Source organism: Neovison vison, chromosome 13 (genome assembly GCF_020171115.1).
Source record: "Neovison vison isolate M4711 chromosome 13, ASM_NN_V1, whole genome shotgun sequence".
Taxonomy (NCBI): Eukaryota; Metazoa; Chordata; class Mammalia; order Carnivora; family Mustelidae; genus Neogale; species Neogale vison.
In genome coordinates, this window is record NC_058103.1 from 71,718,436 (window position 1) to 71,740,341 (window position 21,906).

At 45.0% G+C, this 21,906-nt stretch overlaps 1 protein-coding gene across 1 annotated transcript in view; it reads left to right on the top strand.

Moving 5' to 3' along the window:
- Positions 1-254: 254 nt before the first annotated feature.
- Positions 255-21,906, top strand: part of STXBP6 (syntaxin binding protein 6) — a 255,709-nt gene continuing 234,057 nt past the window's right edge. Inside the window, exon 1 of the mRNA XM_044231556.1 lies at positions 255-387. The gene's annotated coding sequence lies outside the window, so the exon portion shown is untranslated. The remainder of the gene's footprint in view (positions 388-21,906) is intronic.

Genomic DNA, 21,906 nt, shown 5'->3' on the forward strand with positions numbered 1-21,906 from the left:
TCCTCGGCCCCCCGCCGCAGCTCTCTGCCCCGGGCCAGGGCGCTCTGGCTCGCCCACGGCGACACTGGGCATGCTCAGAGGCGGCCGCGGGGGCAGGTTTGCTTCGCAGGCGCTCGCACTCGGTGGCTGGCGGGCGCGCGGTTGCAGCTGGAGCTCCAGCGCCCGGAGTTGGAGTTGCCGGGAGTTTCCCCCCCTCAACCCCTCCCTTTTGGCGCGCGGCAGCGGGAGCCGGCGCGGGAGCCGCGAGCGGCGGCGAGCCAGCGCCCGGGCCGGCCGAGCCTTGTCCGGAGCTCGGAGCCCCGTGCGGGGCAACCCCCGGGGAGGAGCCTCGCCGGCTGGGACGCGTGCCGCACACTGGCACTGCCCCGGCACCAGCCGGGCTGCACGGTAGGGCCGGGGCGTGGGGCACCGGGCGGGAGAGGCAGAGGCCAGGCCGGGTTTGGGGGGGGGGGGATGCGGCTGCAGTAGCCGCGGCGGTCGGGGCACCCCGAGCTCGGTCCGATGCGGGCGGCCGGGGCAGGGACCCCACTGCGGGGCCCTGGGAGTAGGGAGGCGCCCAGAGAGATGCGTTCAACTTGGCGGGCAGAGGGAGAGGGGGCTGCGCGCCCAGGCGCAGGGGCTTTGTGCGCGCAGTGAGGGACTCGGTCCCTGGTTCTCCCCAGACCTGGGACCAAGTGTGCGGAGAGGATTAGGCAAGCCACGGAGCGGAGCAGTTTCCTCCGAGAAAGTTGAGGATGGAGCCCTTCTTTCCGCACTGTCCCCGCGGTAGGATGAGTCCCGAGGGTGCCGCCCCGAGACCCTGGAGTGGAGGAGCCGAGTGGGTCGCTGCGCCCCTGGCCTGAGTTCCTTCACCCCTGGCTGAAATCCGCGATTCACCAGATCTCTTCCGTGGGGTCTTCTAGGAAAATCATTCCTGCCAAAAGTGAGATAGCCTGTCCGGGCGGCACTGCTCCCTACCTCCAGATCGTGTAGCTGGGCGCTACCCCCTCCCCAACCTCCGACGTGGTCAGGGGCGCCCGGTTCCGAGTTAGCGCGGGTAGCTCGGGACGGAATCGAGCCCCACACACATGGGGCAGTATGGCTGGGGTAGGCGGATGGTACAGTTTTTCCTCCAGCCTTTCCTCAGGTTTACAGCACCCCGCCAACCCCACCCTGCTTATCTTCGCAGAGGACAGGACTTAAAGGGAAGGACCAGATGGAGGGTTTGAGTTGACATTCTGATCCTTAGGAAAGGGTGCCTGATTTATCTGCCTTGGGCTCTGGCCCCAGGACTTCATAACGAATCCTCCCTTTAATTATTCTTCCTTAGGGACTGGGTGGGAAAGAACAGGGCCAGTGGGTCCACCAGAATGTCCGCCTCATTCCACAGACTCCTAACATCGCGTTGCAGGCCACCCCAAGACCCTGGAACTGTCATTGTGCAGGTTGCCGGGGTGTGGAGGATGCTGCTGGTTTCTTCTAGCTCCACTTTTTTCACTTCTTGTTTTGAGTTTTGGGGTTTTGCCCGCACACGAGTCAGAGCTGTGCTGTCATAACCCCCGGGGTGGTGGTGGGGGGTTGGGAGGGGGGAGTGGTGGTGGAGGAGCTTCAGCCAGGCAGTGAGACGCTTTTCGCCTCAGAGGCTGCTAGTGGGAATTGGTCCAGAAATGATTATGCGGGCTAGAAATATGCCTCTCTCTCTCTCTCCCTCCTTTTTTTCTTTTTTGGCTGAACACCTTGGCTGTTGGATTTGTGTGTTAGGTTCTTAAAGGGGCACCCACACACTGTTCCGGTGCTGAGCTTTAGGGGCTTATCGTTTCTGCTGCATGTTTTTCTTTTTGCTTTTTCCCTGGGGTTAATCTGCTTTGGGGTGGATTTCCAGCTGTGGGACTCACATGGCGTGGGTATACAGGTTCTAGAGTCCGACCTGAGGTCAAGTTTTGGCTTGACAGCTGATGACTGTGCTGATAGACAAGTAGCCACTCTGACCTTCAGTTTCCCCTTCTATCAAATGGGGACGCTAGGGGCCTTCTCTCCTTTCATTGCAGGATTGTTGTGAGACTTGGGTGAGATAATAGAAATGAAAGTTCTAAGAAAACTTGAAAACACCATTCAGATCTTACTGTGCCTGTGCTCTTTACTCAGTTTTTTCTAAATAATGAATACTTTTAATTATAATAAGACACCTAAGCCTTCTCCCCTCTACCCACTCCTCACCGAGATACTTAGTTGCTCAGGTCTTTGGAAATAGCTGTTTATCCTTTTTTTTTCTTTTTCTTTTCCTAAAATCCACCTCTCAATTTTAAGGGTTGAGGTTGAGCCCTCATATTTATCTGAGGAAAGGAGCCTGGTGTAGATTAGGAGCTCTCCAGGGTTGCCTTATCAATGTTCAGAGTCCTGGGCCCCAAAATTGGCATATCAGCTAGATCCCTATGAAGAGAAGTAAGGTTGATGAGTCAGCCGACCCTGGGCTGAAGCTCTGAGTTGGCCTCCAACAGTGACCTTGAACTAAGGACTTAACCCCTCATCAGTCTGAGATTAAGAGCCAGTAGTCACCAAAAACAAGAAACGGTGGGATTTCCTCTCACTGGGTTAGTAAGGGTTTAATCCAGCTCCTGGGCCTCCCAGTTTGCTGCATCTTCCCTAATCCTAGAGCAGGGGTTCTCAATCGTGAGCATCAGAGTCAACTGGAGGGCTTGTTAAAACAAAGTGCTGGGCTGCACTGCCAGAATTTCTGATTCTCTAGGTCTAGCGTGGAGGAAAGGGGGCCCAATAATTTGTATCTCCGGCTATTCCAGATGATGCCAGTGCTGCTAGTCCAAGGACCATGCCAACAGAATCATTGACTTACGGTAGGGAGATGTGTGTGTGCATGAGAGAGGAAAAAGAGAGAGGTGAGGTTTGTTCTGAAATGCGATTATTTTAATACTTCACATACAAAGCTCTAGGGTGTTTTAGGAACTTACCTAAAGCATTTTGTATTTCCAGTACCTATGTCACTTACAATGGTCCAGTTTTTAATAATCCTGATTGCTCTTCAAATGAATGAATCTTACCTACATAGGAAGATAGGATTCCCCCTTCTTTTTCACACTGTAAAATACTCAGCCTCTGGTTTCTAGGTGACTCCTGAGTGGACTGAGATTGGTGACCCTGCTATTGATAAGTCCTTTCTTTGGGGATCTCAGACATTTGTGCAGGGGATGGGATGCATAAAGTTATAACAACTTGAACCTTAAGATTGGAAACCAGGTCAAATAGCTATAAGCAAGTGTTTAAAACAAAACAAAACAAAACAAAACCCTGGCAATGTGCTGCCTCCTCTGAATGGACAGCTTACCCAGAACTAGGGGGTGGGGAGAGAAGGTGAAGTATACTTTGTGACACATGTTCTGTGGTGGTCAGACCTGGCAAAGGCCTTCCCTTCCTCTGTCAATGGTGGTGTTGGAGGTGAATGAGATACTCTCTCACTCTGAGGGGAAGGAAGGCTGACTTCCCGGGGCAGCTGTGCAGTATATCAGCCTCTCTCTATCATTTTGCTAATAATCAAGGACTGTTTGCGCACAACCCTGTCTTAAGCTCTTCTTGCCCCCCAAGGTAGAGTGCTGGGTTGAGCCCACCAGGACTCGTTGTGGCCTTGAATTTTAACTGCTTTGTATCAGAGAGGCCTTGGGAGGAAGCCTGCTGGAGTTGGGCGGGCCCCTGAGATGACATCCTAAAGAAAGAATAAGGTTTATGTAGCACCCAAATGACTAGTTGTAAGAGGAGATTAGAACTTTAATAAGTTTTTGTGTTGCCTTGCCAAATGGAATCCCAGCTGACCACAGGCTTTATCTTAACCTTCCATTTGTGCTTTGTTTTAGTTTAAAGATGATTAGCACTAGAGAGACCTATCAGTAAAATCAGAAACCTATTCAAAAACTCAAGTGTACCATTTAGTGTTTTAGTAGATAAAACTGCAAGGCCCATCCATGCCTATCTTCCTGATGGTAATCAGCACACAGTGAAGAAACCCCTTCCGGTTGTAATTCTTCAGATTCACTAGCTAATTTAAATGGTTTCTCCTACTTAACATGAGTAGGGAACATTTCTATTTTAAAATTCTTTCCCATAACTTGATGTTTATGTTTTGGGTGTTACCCCTACTTTTCACTGCTAGGATTTTTTTTCCAGTGTGGGGGAGGCTTCTTTCCTTATCTCTGTGTTAGCTTTTCTTAGCACGTGACCACTTTGTATCTTCATTCCCTTGGATAAGTCTGTTGTGAGACCGTCTTTATGAGACCTTAGTTCTCTTTGGTCTTGGGATGGTTCTGGGTCGTAGAGAGTCACAGCCCATTCCTGGAACACTGTTTTCCGCAACCCTCCTAGAGCGTACTTAAACTAAAACCCGGGTTGCCTGATAATAGCTCAAGTCTAAAATACACCCCCCCCATTATATCATTTTTCAATTTCAGAAATCTGGATGGGTCTTCAAAACTATGAACACTTTTAATGTATGTTTTTTTTTTTTCTTTTTCTGTAAACTGTCATGGAAATAGAGGGACTTCCAATTGACAATATTCTAAAACAAAGCAAATTTGGTTCCTTACACGGGTAGAAAATATGGTTTCTACTCCATGCTGTCCCGCTGATAGAATTAAGCAGCAATTGAATTAGCTCAGCAGTTTCTGGAGTACATCAGAAGAATCCTATTGGGGTGGCCATTAATAGGTATGCTCTTGAAAAGGGCAGATCAATTTGGAAGCACTGCCTGTTATTTTTCCCTCTTAGAGATTCTCAACATGTACATCATCATATTATCATATCAAAGTCTCTGAAAAGTACCAGAGTTAACAGCCTCAACAACAACGTCTTGGTTGTATTTATTCAATTAAACGTTTCCCAAAATGCAACGTTTTTGAGGTTATGTGTGGATCTTCTAATACTCCATTACCACATTAGTACATCCCAACAATTCTAATATGCTAATTAACATCAGCTATGGGTGGGCTGGTTTCACCTAGTTTCCATGGTGGGGATAAACTGTGAAAATGTAAATGATGGGTGGTTGTGCTTCTTTAGAGAAGAGAAGGGGCGTTTTAGGTTGGTGGCATAATGGAGCAGGAGTATAAAGGATTGTACTTGTGCCTGCATGTCAGTAATTTTCAGAGCACACAGGAAAAGGATCATGCCTCGCACAGGGTAAGACTGAGTGAATCTGTGTTGGTGGTCAAAGAACCTGCTGTTCTTTCTCGATTCTTTGAATTCACTGAAGTGGCCATGAGTTCTGGTTACCACAGAAGAGATACTTGTGGAGAAAGAGGAGGGGGCCCAACACTCAGGTTAAAAACAAGGAAGGGCACATGAGACACAAAGAGGATCAATGTTTCTAGGCCTTTAGAGGACGTGGGTCCAAGTACAGAGGGAAGTCCAGCTGAAGAGTCTTGGGTATTTGGAAGAAGAGCTTTCCAGGAAGAAAGGGTGTGCCCAGAGTTTCAAAAAATAGCATGAAGGAAGAAGTCTTGCCACTCCGCGATAAAAAGGCAACCCAATTTTAAAATGGGCAATGGCCTTAAATGGACTTTTTTTTTCAAAGATTTTATTTATTCATTTGACAGAGATACAGAGACAGAGATGGCGAGAGAGAGCACAAGCAGGGGGAGAGGCAGAGGGAGAGGGAGAAGCAGACTCCCCACTGAGTTAGGAGCCAACATGGGGCTCAATCCCAGGACCTGCAGATCATGACCTGAGCTGAAAGCAGATGCTTAACCACCTGAGCCATCCAGGTGTCCCTTAAATAGACATTTCTTTAAAGAGGATACACAAATGGCAATAAGTGAATGAAAAGATGCTCAAAACCATTAGTCATTAGGGAAATACAAATCGAAACCATGTAGTATCTCACACCCATCAGGATGGCTGTTATTAAAAGGATGTAGAAGACCAGTTGTTGGTGAGGATGTGGAGAAATGGGAACCCTTGTACTTTCCATTGGTGCAGGGAATGCAGAATAGTGTAGCCACTTCGGAAAACAGGCAGTTCCTCAACCCAGTGCACAGAGGTACCCAAGCACCAGTTTCATTCCTGGGCATATACCCAGGAGAACAGAAAACATGTTCACATAAACACCTGGACAGAAATGTTTACAACAGCATTATTCATAACAGCCAAAAAGCGGAAACAGCCCAAATGCCCACCAGCTGATGAATGGATAAACAAAGTGTGGGGTATCCATATGATGGAATATGGTTCAGCAAGCAATGCAGTTTGATTCGGGCTACAGGGATGAACCTTGAAAACATGCTATGTGAAAGAAGCCAGACCCAAACGGCCCTATGGTGTATGATTCCATTTGTATGAAATGTCCAGAATAGGCAAATCTGTAGTGACAGAAGGTGCATTAGTGGTCGCCAGGGGCTGTGGAGATGGGGAGAATGGGGAGTGATTATTGATGCATACAGGTTTCTTTTTGGGGTGATGAAAAATGTTCTGGAATCAGTGGTGATGATTAAATAACTTTGCGAATATAAACTATTGAATTGGAGTCTCTAAAATGGTGAATTTTATGAGGTATGAATTCTATCAGGATAAAAAGGCAAGAAGGATTGGAACAAAAAGAAAACAGTAAGAAAAGAAATGTCAGAGAACTGTAGAACTCTAGCATATTCGTTTCAGGCCAGATTTTATTTTTGGGGAAAAGAAAATATCTAGATGATTCCTTTGTCCTTGCTGTCTTTGGGTCTTCTAGGGTTTTCCTGTTACTTTATGATCCAGATTCTTCTCCTGAATTAAAGGCGCTTTGCTCCAAGTGGCTCCTGAGTCAGTGGGATAGGTTTTGTGGCATGAGCCTTGGGATCGTCAGATTGGAGTATGTTTCTGGACTTCCCTCCAGAGACAAATTCCACATGCGGCTTCCTTGCTGTGACCCACCAAAGCGCAATAGGCTCTTCTGACTGGCAGCTTACGTTTAGCCCCTCCCTTATGATTTGACTGTGACAGATGTCTTAGTGTCATCTTGCAGTTTGTTTATGGAGGCCTGTCAAGACCGCCCTTCAAAAAAATCTCTGTCTGAAGCAGAGTTCAGGTGCCATTTGTCATTACACAAGCATCAGTGTGTTTGGATCCAAGAGTCATGATACCACAAGAGTTTTTAACTCCACTGGAGCTGAGGCTGCCATCCCCCTGGGAGAGATGATGCTTCTCTCTTCAGCGCTGTAGCATAGCTGGGCTTCTTAAACTCATGGGCAGAAACACCCCGGGGATCTTGTTAAAGTGCTGAGTTTGATTCAGTAGGCCAGGGCTTGGGGCCTGAGATCCTGCCGTTAGAACAACCACTATGTGCTTGCTGCTGGTCCGTGATCACTCTGAGTAGAAGCCAGTGCAGTGTGGAGCCGATGGCCTTGGACTAAAGCAGAGCTGAGTAGCTCTGAGTAGTGGCTCTGCTGCTAACTTACTTGGGGAACTTGGGCGAGGTAAGTCACATCTGAGCTACAACTTTCTTCTCTGTAATATCAGAGTAAGACCTATCTCACAGAAAAGTGCCTAACCTAATGGGCCTGGAATGCTGCCTCTTCGCCTCCCCCTTCTGTAAAGAGCTAAGAATTCCACGGTCAGGACTAAGGGAAAGAAACGTGGACGAAAGCCAAGGGCTTCACAGGGGTTTTTGAGGGATAGGGTGAGAATGGGGAGAGGATGTAGTAGATGAAGCATGAAACCTGGTCCTCACAATTTGAAACCGGATTGAATTTCAAGTTACCATAGCTTGGGTAAAGTCACTGTGCTAGTCTCAGCTGAGTCCGGGTAACGTTTAGGTGTCGGGTCTTTACTTGGCTTTGATGGAGTTGATTTTTCCTTTTTTTTTTTTTAAAGATTTTATTTCTTTGAGAAAGAGTGCACAAGTATTTTATTTTTTTACAGATTTTATTTATTTGAGAGAGTGAGCTCAAGTAGGGGAAGTGGCAGGGGAGCTGAGCAGAGAGCCCAACACAGGGCTTGATCCCAGGACCCTGAGATCATGACTTGAGCCAAAGGCAGATGCTTAACCAACGGAGCCACCCAGGGACCCCGGAGTTGGTTTCTTTTTGACCAGAAGGTCATCTCTGAGCTGCTCAGTTGGTGGTCTCTGCCCATCCCTGCCTAGCTGCCTACTCCCTCCCTTAGTGACCTTTATCTCTTTCCCAGACAGGAAATAAAGGGAGCTAAAATGCAAACCGCTGGACTTCATGAACAGCGTGGATGAAAGTTTCTGGGGATGAGGGTGAAAGTATTTGTTTCATTATCGACTTTAGAAAATCTGGGCGTTTTGTTAATTTGCTTTCCATGAATCTGTTAACTCTGGGAAGGTTGGATAGAATTAGGTTAATGGGGAACAAGGGATGAGGAAGAAGTGGGAACTAAATCTTGGCACTGGCTGAAATTTTCCAACCTGGAGCCTGTGTTTGCCCACCGGGTCTCCATTTCCCTGCCAGCCTGGCTCGTGGGGCTGGTTTTGAGGCTGGGCGTGAATAGCCCCCGTGAGAGTGGTCTGGGCTCTAAGAGGGCACACCAGCACTCCCCAGGGCTGGCTGAGGAAGCGGCATCTGCGTAGGGTTACACAAGGTGAGTCGACGTTTGTTAACTTTTGTCTCTATCTCCTTTATCCTCATTTGAAGGGAGAGGAAATAAGAGATTGTGTTTACACTTCAGTGAAGTGGACAGATCCTTTTCACTTTCTGCTGGGGAAAAAAAATAGACATGAGTAGTTCCTAAGGTTTCAACAAATCCCTAAGTGCAGTAAGTCCAACTCGTTTCCAAGCCTTCACAGCCTGCAATTCCTTCCTTTCCTAAGGACGGCGATGTCACCCTGTGAGGCCCAGTTTTACCCTCTTGTTTGACTGTTTGGTGGATTGGCCCATGTGGCTCTTTCATGCCCGATTTTGAAGAGAAGGAGATTATTCACTTAGTTACAGTGCTGGGGCTGGGCATTTAACCTGATGTTGCGCCAACATCAAGCAATCAAAGATAAGATTCCGGCTGAAGCCCAACACACTAGGCCTCACTGGCACTTACAGTCCTTCCAGAAGGTGGAGGGGGAGTGTTGCTCAGAAGTGGCAAAGATCCGATTTCGGAGGCGAGGGACTGTGTGTGCTCTCCTCTCCTTGCCACTGGGTGCATAAAGGAGCTTGGCCAGAGAGGGTCGGCCTCACCCAGCTCTTTATTTTGAGACTGCCGGGAAAATGTCGCCTCACACAGGGTCAGGTGAAAGCCAGCGGTATCTAGGGGTTGAGAAGTTAATATTATTCTTGAAGGGATTAATTGACCCTATCATTAAGTCGCAATAAGGAAGCGGTCCTGCTGCCGAGAAGGAATGAGGTATACAAAGCCGGGGGTTCCTGAAGGAAGGCCTTTCCAAATTAAATCCTCATGCAACTATAACAGTAGTTAAAAACAAAAAACATCTGGCCCCGCAGGTAAAAATTTGGTGCTTATCAAAAGAGTTCAGGGGTCATAAAACGGACATGCTTCCTCATCCACATTGCCAACCACACTGCCACTGATTTTTAAAAATGGGACAGGGAGTCCTGAATTTAGGCACCTGGTTTGGGAATAGCCCTTGTTCTCCAGCCCCACTGGGCTGTGAACGCCTCCCAAGGCTGGGATCTTCATTTTTGTGTCCCCAAGGCCTAGCATGTCTGACATATAGGGGAGACTCCATCAAAATAGACTGAGCTGGGCAGCTGCTTTCTTCTGGGATTCCCCTCCACTGTGCCGTCCATTAGTTTTTCTGTCAGTCTCTTATTTTTCATATTTAACATCTCCCTGGAGATTGTGATGTGCTAGCATAGAACACAGGTCTAAGCACTCCACAAATACTAATTCCTCTTGTCTCCATGACCACCCTCAGATGCAGGTAGTGCTGGGGACTTCCCCTTACTTTCCAGTTGGAGGGTTTGTAGCATTTTCAGTGTGAGCTAAAAAGCACTGTTTATGATGGAAAGCTTATTACAGAGCAGTTCATGATACAGCTGTGCAAACGGAAAGTCTACTAACTCATGTTGGCATTGAAAAGTAAATTCATAAATAAAGAACCTATGCTACCACCCTAAAACTCTTGAAAGGAAGCCTCCCCCACCCCCCGCCACCCAGAGCTCCTCAAAATTTCCCTGATTCTCCTCAGGTTCTCCTGCTTCTCAATGGCGTCCACTGTAGGACGTGATGATGTCCTGCCAGTTTGTGGTCTACAGAGTGTCCTCACTAGATTTTATCTGAGACTCATCATTACCTAGCTAGTTTCTCTAGATGAGAGAAGTGAGGCCCAGGGAGTCAAACTCCCTCTGAGTTCTGGGCTCCCCCGGGTCAGGGCGGGGAGCAGGCACAGGTGGGAAGCAGGACCCAGTGCCTCTTACTGTTCTCACTAGGCCTGAGTGCTGACATACATTTACACGAAGGGACAGTTGAATGGGTTTGCCCTGTTTGGCATTGCACAGAAGGAGGCATTTAGATGGGTTTGCTTTAAAAAAAATTTTTTTTAAACTTAACATAAACACAGAAACAAGGACAGGTTACACGGGTCCAGTGTAGGGAATTTCCACTCCATGAGCACATCCATTTAGTCTTTTTTTTTTTTTTAAAGATTTTATTTATTTATTTGACAGAGAGAAATCACAAGTAGATGGAGAGGCAGGCAGAGAGAGAGAGGGAAGCAGGCTCCCTGCCGAGCAGAGAGCCCGATGCGGGACTCGATCCCAGGACCCTGAGATCATGACCCGAGCCGAAGGCAGCGGCTGAACCCACTGAGCCACCCAGGCGCCCCACATCCATTTAGTCTTAACACACATGAAGAAAGAGAGAGCTGCTAGCACCCCGGAATCTCTCCTTGGGCTGGCTGGTAACCTCCTTCTCCGTGGTAGCCACTGTCCTGACTTCTAACACTAGGGATCGCTTTTGCCAATTTTTGAGTTTCGTTTGAGTACAGTCCTCCTTTTGTATTCTTTCATGTCTGACTCCTTTCAGTGTTGTGAGATTCATCGCTACTGCTCATGGAGCAGAATCTGGACTGTATTCTGTTATATCAATATACCACAATTCTTTTTTTTTTAATTTTTTTTAAAGATTTTATTTTATTTATTTGTCATAGAGAGAGAAGCGAGAGCAAGCATAGGCAGACAGAGTGGCAGGCAGAGGCAGAGGGAGAAGCAGGCTCCCCGCCAAGCAAGGAGCCCGATGTGGGACTCAATCCCAGGACGCTGGGATCATGACCTGAGCTGAAGGCAGCCGCTTAACCAACTGAGCCACCCAGGCGTCCCTCAATATACCACAATTCTTAATTACAGACGTTTGAGCTGTTGCCAGTTAGGGACTGTTATAAAGAGGCAGTGAGCATTCATGAACATAGGTCTTTGGGGACATATGGGTATGCGTCGCTGGTGTGTGTGTGTGTGTGGCCATTCTTGCTGGGTCTTGTGACATGAATGCATTTAGCTTTAGTAGATAGAGCCAAGCGGTTTTCCAGTATGTCACTCAAATTTATAGCCCCATCTGGTGCGAATGAGAGTTCCCTTTTCCCCGTTCTTGCCAATACTTAGTTTGAGAAGTCAGTTTCATTTTAGCTATTTCAGATGTTTGTGTAGAGGTCTCTTATGGTTTTCAGTTCATATGTCCCTTATCACCACGTGAAGCTTAGTGTCTTGCATGTGTATGTTGGCATTTAGGTATCCTCTTTTGTGAGGTCTCTTGCCTGGTTTTTCAATTGTGTGGTTTGTTTTACTTTTTATTTATTTTTAATATTTTAGTTATTTATTTGACAGAGATCACAAGTAGACAGATAGGCAGGCAGAGATAGGCAGGCAGAGAGGGAGGAGGAAGCAGGCTCCCTGCAGAGCAGAGAGCTGGATGTGGGGCTCGATCTCAGGACCCTGGGATCATGACCTGAGCTGAAGGCAGAGGCTTTAACCCACTGAACCACCCAGGTGCCCCTATTTATCTTTTTTATTTTATTTATTTATTTGACAGAGAGAGACAGAGAGAGAAAGAGAGAACACAAGCAGGGGGCATAGGAGAGGGAGAAGCAGGCTCCCCTCTGAGCAAGGAGCCCCATGTGGGACTTGATTCTAGGACCCTGTGATCATGAACTGAGCTGAAGGCAGACACATAACCAACTGAGCCACCCAGGCACCTCTTTTACTTTTTAAAAGAAAATGAGAGTTCCATAGAAGCATGAGAAGTCCTTGAAACCTATAGTAATGGTGGTCACCTGCCAGTGGTGTCTGATTGTTTTCTCAAACATAATTTCTGGAGAGTCCCCACTGTGGGAGTCACAGCTCGATGAGGTGGGATGAGGATATGAAGAGGCATAAAGCCCTTAGTGGGGAACTTGCTGAAAAGTTGGGGAGTCCCAGGGTATGTGACTCATCACAATTATAAAATTGTGAGGTCACCTGAAAGCTTCAGAGTACCTATAGCCTGTAAGAGAATTTGCCTTTTATGGCAGTCTGGATGGTTGTACACCAGCTCCAAAAGTGTTGCAGAATTTTGGAATTTCTTATTTTTAGCTTGTTTCCAAAATGCCCTTCGAGCCTGTATTTGATTTTGGGAAATAGCAGAAGACCTCCCAGAACCCAGTCAGTGAATTGGGAGGGTGTTTCATGGCTGACTTAAAAACAAAACCTTATTGGGGCGCCTGGGTGGCTCAGTGGGTTGAGCCGCTGCCTTCGGCTCAGGTCATGATCTCAGGGTCCTGGGATCGAGTCCCGCATCAGGCTCTCTGATCAGCAGGGAGCCTGCTTCCTCCTCTCTCTCTGCCTGCCTCTCTGCCTACTTGTGACCTCTCTCTGTCAAATAAAAAAAAAAAACAAAAAACAAAAAAACCCCCACAAAACCTTATTTTTGAGGCTATACCTATAAGGGAGGAACTTCCCTGAGGGAGTAAAGAGGGTAGATTTAGCAGGGAGATGGCATGGTTCTGAGTGCCTGCTTCACTTTTCACGATCTCTTATCCTTACGGTAGCCTTGGAGCTGTTACTGCTCTTGAGGGTCCCACATTAGCGATGGAAAGTCAGAGAGATTTTAGAAGGAGATAGAGCATGATTAGGAGTCAAAACTGGGTCTGTCTTATCTGAGGGCCACTAGCTTTGCTTTTTCCCACCTTACCTCCCTTCTGACAAAATGCTGAAAAAACTTTGGACTGCAAAGATCTCGTTGTGCCCTGCCCTGTTATAGACCCCCAGGAACTGCCCCAGGGGACAGAAGTCAGTCAGGCTTCAGGGCACTTGTCCTTCCCAAACAGAGTCCCTGAGGCCCTGCTATTCAAGAGAGCAGCTTCAGGCTTTAAAACGTCCTGGCCAGACTAGTCTGACCTGTAGGCTTTACTCTGCCTGCTCTTCTTCCTGGCTGGCACGCAGCCACCCAGGAAACACTCTTAAAAAGACAAGACGTGTTGATGAATACTGTCACTATTGGAAACTATCTTCTGCAGAGAATGTAATCTTTCTCGAGATGGGTACTTATATAAGTATATATATATATATATATATGTGCTTATATGAGCTTATATAAAATATGACCTCTGCCCAACAGAGGCAAAATACTGCTGAGCTCTTTAATAGTCATTCGTTCCTAATCTTAAAGTCATCTATTAGTTTTGTCTGAAACTGAGTGGGTTAATGCCTTTGGCATGTGGTACAGATTTTCCAAAATAATCCCTGAAAAGAATACCCTGGGTAGACTGTTTTCTGCTAGGGGCATCCAGCTGCCTCTGAGATGTGGGAGTCCTAGGAGAGCTGTGGAATAAATACACGAAACCATCCCAGAGGCTTATTCTCACCCTTTTTGGCTTATGGACCTCAGCAAGCTGGCCTTCTTCCATCAAGATCAGGAAATGTTGTCTAAAAGCTGAGTACATAGAGGGGCACCTGGGTGGCACGGTCAGCTGAGGATCTGACTCTTTGTTTTGGCTCAGATCTTGTCTCAGGGTTGTGAGATCGAGCCCCAGGTCAGCTCCAGACTCATCACAGGATCTGCTTGAGATCCTCGCCCTCTGCCCCTCCCCCCACTTGCACGCTCACACGTGCGCACTCTCTCTCTAAAATAAGTAAATACATCTTAAAAAAAAAAAAAACCTGAGTACATAGATAGCAGAAGCTACACTAATTATTCTGGCTCAAAGCAGGGGCAGAGAAGCCTCTGGACTTCTCTTACGATGACACGGTAGAGTGGTTTCTTTGTTTGGTGGCTTTCTTTATACTTAGCACCTATATCCTGCACAGCCTCAGTTTTCAGGGCACAGCTCTGGGTGATGGGCAACCAGATAACCAAATCATTTCCTGTGCAGATTAAAAATTTATTTTATTTCTCTTCACACAATTTTCCTGGATAAAATGAGGTGTGTGTGTTGGAGGGGGGAATGTGCAGCTATTTTAATGAAAACCTTCCTGGTGAAATATTCATTTTCCTTGCACATTTAATTCCTGTAGAGAATTTCAGGGCAGGTGTGAAGAGCCAGGTGTTACTAAGGAGCAGTTGTCCCCAGTGGCTGTGAAGATCTACCTGCTGGGGCTGTCTTCTCTGTTTTCTTAGCAGATTACATTATCCTATATACATGTGTAACTTGTACGTCTCAGATTTGGACTTGGCAGGTGGATGTCTGAACTTACTCACCTCCTGCCAAAAAAAAAAGCTTATAAATAGTACTTTGTATTCTGAGCTTTACAGTACACTGGGTAAACACAAGATATACATTGTGGTGGTGGGGGGGAGAACCACCCACATTCTTATTTTTTGAGTGGGTGTGACTAATGACTAGTTCCTGGATGTGTAACTAGGATATAGGTCATGGTTCCACTGTCCCGTTTGGCAGAGCTACAGCAAACACTGTCTCCCTATAGGTCCCTGTGTTATCTTACCAAGTACAAATGTCTAGAGTTCTTCTACCCTGAGAATTTTTCTACAGAGATTTTTTAAAATAATCCCCTTGGTTTGGGGATAAGGAGCTCATTTCAGTGAATACCTGAGGCTTCCTTAATATATTAATCATACTAATAGTTAATCATCACACACATAGTGTGTCGGGCACTGTGCTAGGAGTTTTTGGTGGAGGAGTGCCTCCCTTCTTGTGAGAGCACATACTGCCCAGTTCATGAATCATTTAATAAAGCCAGTTAGAGCTTCCAAAAGGTGTTTCATGGATTCTGACAACTCTGTTAGTGAGGTGCTGTCATTCACCCCATTTTACGGAAAGCGGGGCCACAGTTCCTTGGGCCTGGGGTCCACAGCCCAGTGTTGTGACCCTGGGTCAGGCTCTTGACCACCATTCTGTGTTGTCCTGAGGCAGTGTGCAACTGGAGGGGCCGGGCAGAGCCAAGGGCCACTCCTGAGACATTGGGTATTAGAAGAGGGACAAGCAAACATTTCTTAATAAGAGGTGTATCAATGTGAGCCGCTCCTGCATTTTAAATATGTTTAGTTTAGATGGGTGATGGAGAAATTAGTTGCAGTAGATTTTCAAGAAGAAATAGACTGTTGAGGAAGGAGAGAGAATTCCGTCATCATTTCAAGGAGGGACAGTGGTACTCAGTCCGTGTAAGGTGGTTGACCTACACCCTGGAAAGGCTTCCAGAGAGATGATGGATTTGTCACGGGTTCTTAGGAGCATTTTCACCCAGAACAACTGTTTCAGTAGGTGTTACCTCCTTGCCCTACTTTTATTAAAGGCAAATATAGACAGGGCCACTCTCCTTCTATATGGGAGCCCTGCTTCTTTCCTTGCTTCCTTGATCTCTGGACTTGGGAGGGGAAGGGACTGCAAAAGATATGATAGTTCCCCTTCTCTTCCCTTCCTCATGTGGACACCATGTCACAGTGCCATGTCAGGATGAAGAGACCTTGAGAAGTTCCCAGAAAAGATGGCTTGTGAAAGGCAAGAGGTCTGGTTTAAACCCAGCAGGAGTCATTTGCATTTTTCTCTGGGCACCTTTTCCATTTTGTTTCATATTGATCTTATCTCTGTCTTTTCACTCAACAAAGTACCTACGGAACCTAGACACAGTCTCTGCTTTTATAACAATTTTTAAAAGAAACTATGTACAAAAATAATTGCATAAAATGTTAAATGACAGCTATCCCAAGGGTTCTACAGGAGAGGTATGTGTTTGAGGGGACTTGGCATAGACAAGGAAGTCGGAGTATCTTTCCTCAGAAGCTTGTGCAGAGTTGTGATCTAAAGGGTGACTCGGGGTCAAAGAGGCAGGAGATGGCATTAGAGAGGTGACCGGATGTGTGAAGTCCCTGCAGTGGAAGGGACCTTTGTTTGAGTGATGGACACCAGAAAACCCCTGTGGCTGGGAATGGACAATGAGGAGTATGAGTCAGAGACTTTTCCTGAGAATCACAAGCATTTCTAAACATGGGTTTGAAGTGATCCGATTGACAAGGTATCACTTTGGTTGCAGGGAAGAAGATGGATGAAAGGACCGTAGGAGTCCAGAAGTAGATGTGCTTAGACAGTTTGAAGTTTTTGTAGTCATTTAAGAAGAAATGATGATCACCTGACCAGGGAGGTAAAGATGGACAGAACTGGGTGAATGTTTAGAGAAATAGAGGTGATAGGACTAGATATGGTGATGGGTTGGAAGTATAGGGTGAGAAAAAGGGAAGCATCTGAAACTACTCCTTGGTTTTTAGCTTGCATGTTTGGGTAATGGTGGTGCCATTCCATAGACTCTGCAATGTCTCCTCAAATAGACTCTGCACTGTTTGATACCAGGATCTTTTTCTAATTTAATTTTGAATCCTCACAGTGTTACTTCTATGGTACATACTCAGCTTCTGTTTACTGTATTATGTGAGTAGGAAAGAGTTCTTTAGAACTATGGCACGTGTGCATTAGGAGAAGCTATAGTTAGTACCAATTTGTATGGTTGAGGCAAGAGAAAAGTTCCATAGTTGGAGTAGAGTTCCATCTCTATATGGCTAAATGCTCCAGAAGCATTTAGCCATATAGAGATATGTCTTCAATTTTCAGGAACACCAGCCTTCTGGGGGTGGCTGTGAGGGTGATAATAACTTTGTGAAATGCACATGGTTTTACATTAATTGAAGGAGTCTGTCAACGTGTACCTCCTTTCCCCTTGTGTTCCTCCCCACCACTAGTGGGAGCTGTTGCTTAGAATGCACTGGCCACTGTGAAGACTGTTGACTCTTGGTAGATGGGTTATCTCTTTGGGTGGCTGCTCTTGCATAGGTAAATGGCTGTGTTTCTTTTTTCACCCAATCCTTCTGTAAAGTGGTGAGTCAATGGGTGGGTTTTGCTAGATGTGACTCTGTTGACTGGTCTGTAGACTGAGGGAGGGATAAGGGAAGGATAGATCTAGTTTCTTTTTTATTGAGATTGTTTTAGATTTATGGTTCTAGGATGCTCAAAGCAAGCCACATCCCCAGTATGGAGAGAGTTCTGTGAACACATGATTTCTTAATCTCCATCCTCAGTGTGCGTATGTGTAAGATGCTGGTTCTCACCACCAACTTTCTTGAACGCTTGAGAGAAGAAATTCTGGAACAGTGGTTGTCCTTGGGAGCAATACTCCCACAGGGTTTTCCATACAAAATAGAATGCTTCCATTATGTTGATGATCTTGTTCAAAGTGATTTGCCAGTAGTTGGTCTATTTTGCTCTTATTTGTCTCTATTGTCTTATAGGTTTTATGTTTCAAGCCTCTCTAGGTTTCTTATCTCTGTCATTTCTCTGTCATGCTAGACATTCTGGAACACTAGTTTTTCTTTTTGTCTTTACCACTGTATTTATTTTGTAGTTTCTACTCTTCACTTTCTCGTGGATTTCAGTGATACCATCATCCTTCTCATCCTTTATTTGGAAGCAGGGCATATCTTAGGCTCTTTATTTAGGGTCCAAGAATAACCTAGCAATATTTCTGCTCTATTCTGCTGGCATGTTGTCCTACATGTGCTACTGATAAACATGTTACTCTCTTAAAATAACTAGTGAGGATAGGAAATAATAGTATATGTCAAATTGTCATTGTTTGTCCTGTGCATTAGGACATACAAAACTAAGCAAATAATTGGGAAATCCATATAGGCATCTTTCAAAACCACTTAGTCATTTTTATTTTATAAGCTGATATTTGCATAAAAATGGAAGTTTACTTTTGTGCTGAATTGATTGATGCACTTTCTTTGTCTTCCACTTTTATTTTCCTTGATTCTAAAGCTTTTATCTTTTAGTTGAAATGGAATTCTCTTTCTAGAAAGGATCTATTCTGTGTATAATACAAAATTCATTGCGCTTTTTTAAATCAGGAAAAGGTCTCAGATACCTAATTAATCCATTGTCTTCTCCTCCACACTCTCATCTCTCTGTGTACTCCATTTTACAGACAAGGAAACTGAGGCTGTACCATCCCACCATGAATCAGTAGGAAACCCAGGACTCTTCTTTTTTTGTTGTTGTTAATTTAAATTCAATTTAATTAACATAGAGCATATTATTAGTTTCAGAGGTAGAATTACATGATTCATCAGTTGCACCTAACACCCAGTGCTCATTCCATCAAGTGCCCTCCTTAATGCTCATCATCCATTTACCCCATCCCCCACGTACCCCTTCTCCAGCGGCTCTCAGTTTGTTTCCTATGATTAAGAATCTCTTATAGTTTGTCTCCCTCTCTGTTTTTGTCTTATTTTTCTTCCTTTCCCCTATGTTCTTCTGTTTTGTTTCTTAAATTCCACATATGAGTGAAATCATATGATGTTTGTCTTTCTCTGATTGACTTAATTTTGCTCAGCATAATACCCTCTAGTACCATCCACATTGTTGCAAATGGCAAGATTTCATTTTTTTCGATGGTTGAGTAGTATTCGTATATATATATATATATATATATATATATATATATATGTACACATACACCACATCTTCTTTATCCATTCATGTCCATTCATCTGTTGATGGACATCTGGGCTCTTTTTATAGTTTGGCTATTGTGAACATTGCTGCTATAAATATTGGTGTGCAGGTGCCCCTTCGGATCCCTATATTTGTTTCTTTGGGGTAAATCCCTAGTAGTGCAGTTGCTGGATCATAGGGTAGCTCTATTTTTAACTTCTTGAGGAACGTCCATATTGTTTTTCAGAGTGGCTGTACCAGTTGGCATTCTCACCAACAGTGTAAGAGGAGGAAACCTAGGACTCTTAATTCTGGCCTTTGGATTCCTCAACTCATTGTGATTCTCTAGAACTTGAGAATTTTTCTATGATTCTTCATTTTTAAATTTAACTGTGTTTAAGGTCATCATTTCTTAGAAGTTTCCTTGTGATCATTTCCTTGTGATACCTAAAACTTAAATTGCTTCAGTACAAGGGAAGACTCAGTGATTTTATCTTGTTCTGAAATTAATATAAAAATTTTTAGCTCTATAAATAGTATTCACTGCATTTGCAGTATTATTTGTATGAAAAAAATAATCTTGAAGTGTACCAGTATTTTATGTCTGGTTTGGCCAAATTTCCACTTGCATTTTTTGCTCAAGCATATTGCCCTTTCCCTATCATCTTGGTCTTTATGAAGGCTGAATTTCTGGATTTGTGATTTTTTTAATTCTGAGTTTGTGCAGGAAATCAGTATGTGTCTAATTATCCTGTAGGGTGTCAGGAAACTCTCATAACAGTTCGTTTAAATCCACCTTAGTTAAAAACAAAGAACAAGTTTTATAGCAACAGGATTTTGTTCTTTCTTTTGAAGAGGCAATGAAAATCTATGAATCAGATGAATGAGACAAGCTATAGCAATTTCAGAAAGCATGGGGATTATTGCTTTAAAGGCCCAGGAGGAGCTGATAAAGACCCAGTAGCTAAGTCAGTCTTTATGGTGCTCTGGTGTTTAGGTGGATGTTGAAGCTCTCTCTAACTGGTGGTCTATGATCTCGCTACTTCCCTTTAAAAGCTATCTATTTAAAATCAGTTCTCCTGCTCCCTGCCCAACTCAGTGAACATTTTTTTTTTCCTGTGTTGCCCTCAGAGCTGCCCCTCAGGATGAAGAGTGTCTTGTCCCCAGTGTATTAGAGTCACAATTAATTGGCAGGTATTGGCCTCAAAAAAAGGCAAGAGACTAGTTCTTAGAAACCACAGGGCTATAGTAAGAGCAAGGATGCTGAGAGGGGTGTTGGGAAGAGGTGGCCAGGCTCTCTTGGTGAGTTGATGAGAACCTTGGCTTCCTTTGGGCCGCATGTCCTCCCTTTTCCCCTTCCTTTAGGGCAGGGTACTGTCCTAGGTGCTGTGGTCAGACAGACACAAAAAACTAACCTTTGGGGACTGGATCTTGTTGACCTTTATGTCAACAAGATCCAGTGGCCTGTGGCCCATCCCTCTTTCCCAGCTTCATCTCCCCATTGTAATTGTTCACTGTCTTGAAGGACATGGAGCACTCAGATAGTATCATTCATCACTCTTTTGGCCTAAAATGCCTTTCTCTTCCTTGTCTATTTTGCATCTTTGCAATCATTTTTCAGAGCCAGTCAAAGGTTACCACCTCTTTGAAGACTTCTGTGACCATTGAACTTGCACCCTGAGCCAGAAATAATCAGTGCTGCTCCTGTGCCATATGTAACTTATGCTTAGGTATGATTATTTGCTTGCATGAGGAAGAGGACCGTGACTTAACACATTTTGTACCTTCATTGCTTGGTATATGATAGGTACCCAAAAAGGAATGGATGGGTGGAGGAATGGATGGATGGACGGATGGGCACAGTCAAGGGGAACTTCTGAAAAATGGGGCAAGAGAGAGAGACAGAGGGAGAGGTGGAGGGAGGGAAGAAGGGAGGGAACACATTTTCATCTGAGATGCATGGGAAAGGGTTTAGGTGTGGACAAGAGAGTTATTTCTGTTATATGCTTACTGAAATGGTGTCTAGGAGGGGATGAAGTGTGAGCTACTGCAAATGAGCTATGCCACTTTTATCAGAGTAGAAACCAAGTAATTGTCAAGAGATAACATCATCATCATTTGGTTTTCCTTCTTAAGAGTTCTGGGATCTTTCCTGAAGGATCTAGTTTCTTATGTGCAAAATGGGTTGATAACCCTATAATGTAGGCTCTATTACTAACATGAGGATTGATGGTAACCTTCAAAAACTCAGCACCGTACCTTGTATGTAGTGGAGGATCAGTAGGGTACATGGTGGTTACTGCTGTTAGTATTGGCTGCGATGGAATCCAGAGGTGCCTGTTAGAAATGTTGAGGCAGCATTCTCCTTCTCCCTGAAATGAAACCTTTTAGATTCATAGGTAAATACAAATGGGTGTTCCGGTGTTAGAATTCATTGGAAGTGGGATTATGCATTCTCCTTCCTCTTTCTTGTTATTTTGTACTTCTTTTTAGAAAGGAAAGCACTTCCCTGTTTCTTAGAAAAAGTTTTATTCCTGCCAGAATTTGGTTCTAAAAGAAGTTTTTCATATGAGGCATTACATGGGGATCTTTCTGGTTGTTTAGAAGAATATATGTATTTATCTCTATATATATATTTGCAAAAGGTATTATTCCGTTCCTTTCTGCAGCCCTAGAAAGCAGGTGGCATGCACTGCTGTTTCTGTTTTCGCATGGAAACAAGTCAGGTTGATCTGGAACAGCTCAGTTTTGGCTTATGAATGCCTCTGTTTGTGTGTGCACATCTCTGTGCCCATGGTTGGAGAGCCCTTTAGAAATCAGTGATAGGACTTCCTAACAATGTTATTTATTTGCTTACAAAATCACTTATACCTTCATTTCCTGCTCTGTGGACTACCACTTTTTCTACCTGGTCCTCCGGTGCTGGATTTAGCAATTTTTGTAGTTGTTGTTTTTGTTTCTCTTTTGCTGTAGTCGTCAGTGATGATGACCATGTGTGGGTGCCTCTGAACCCCTTTGAGAATATTTTATGGCCTGCCTGTTGATGTTTGGGTGTATGACCACTTTTACTT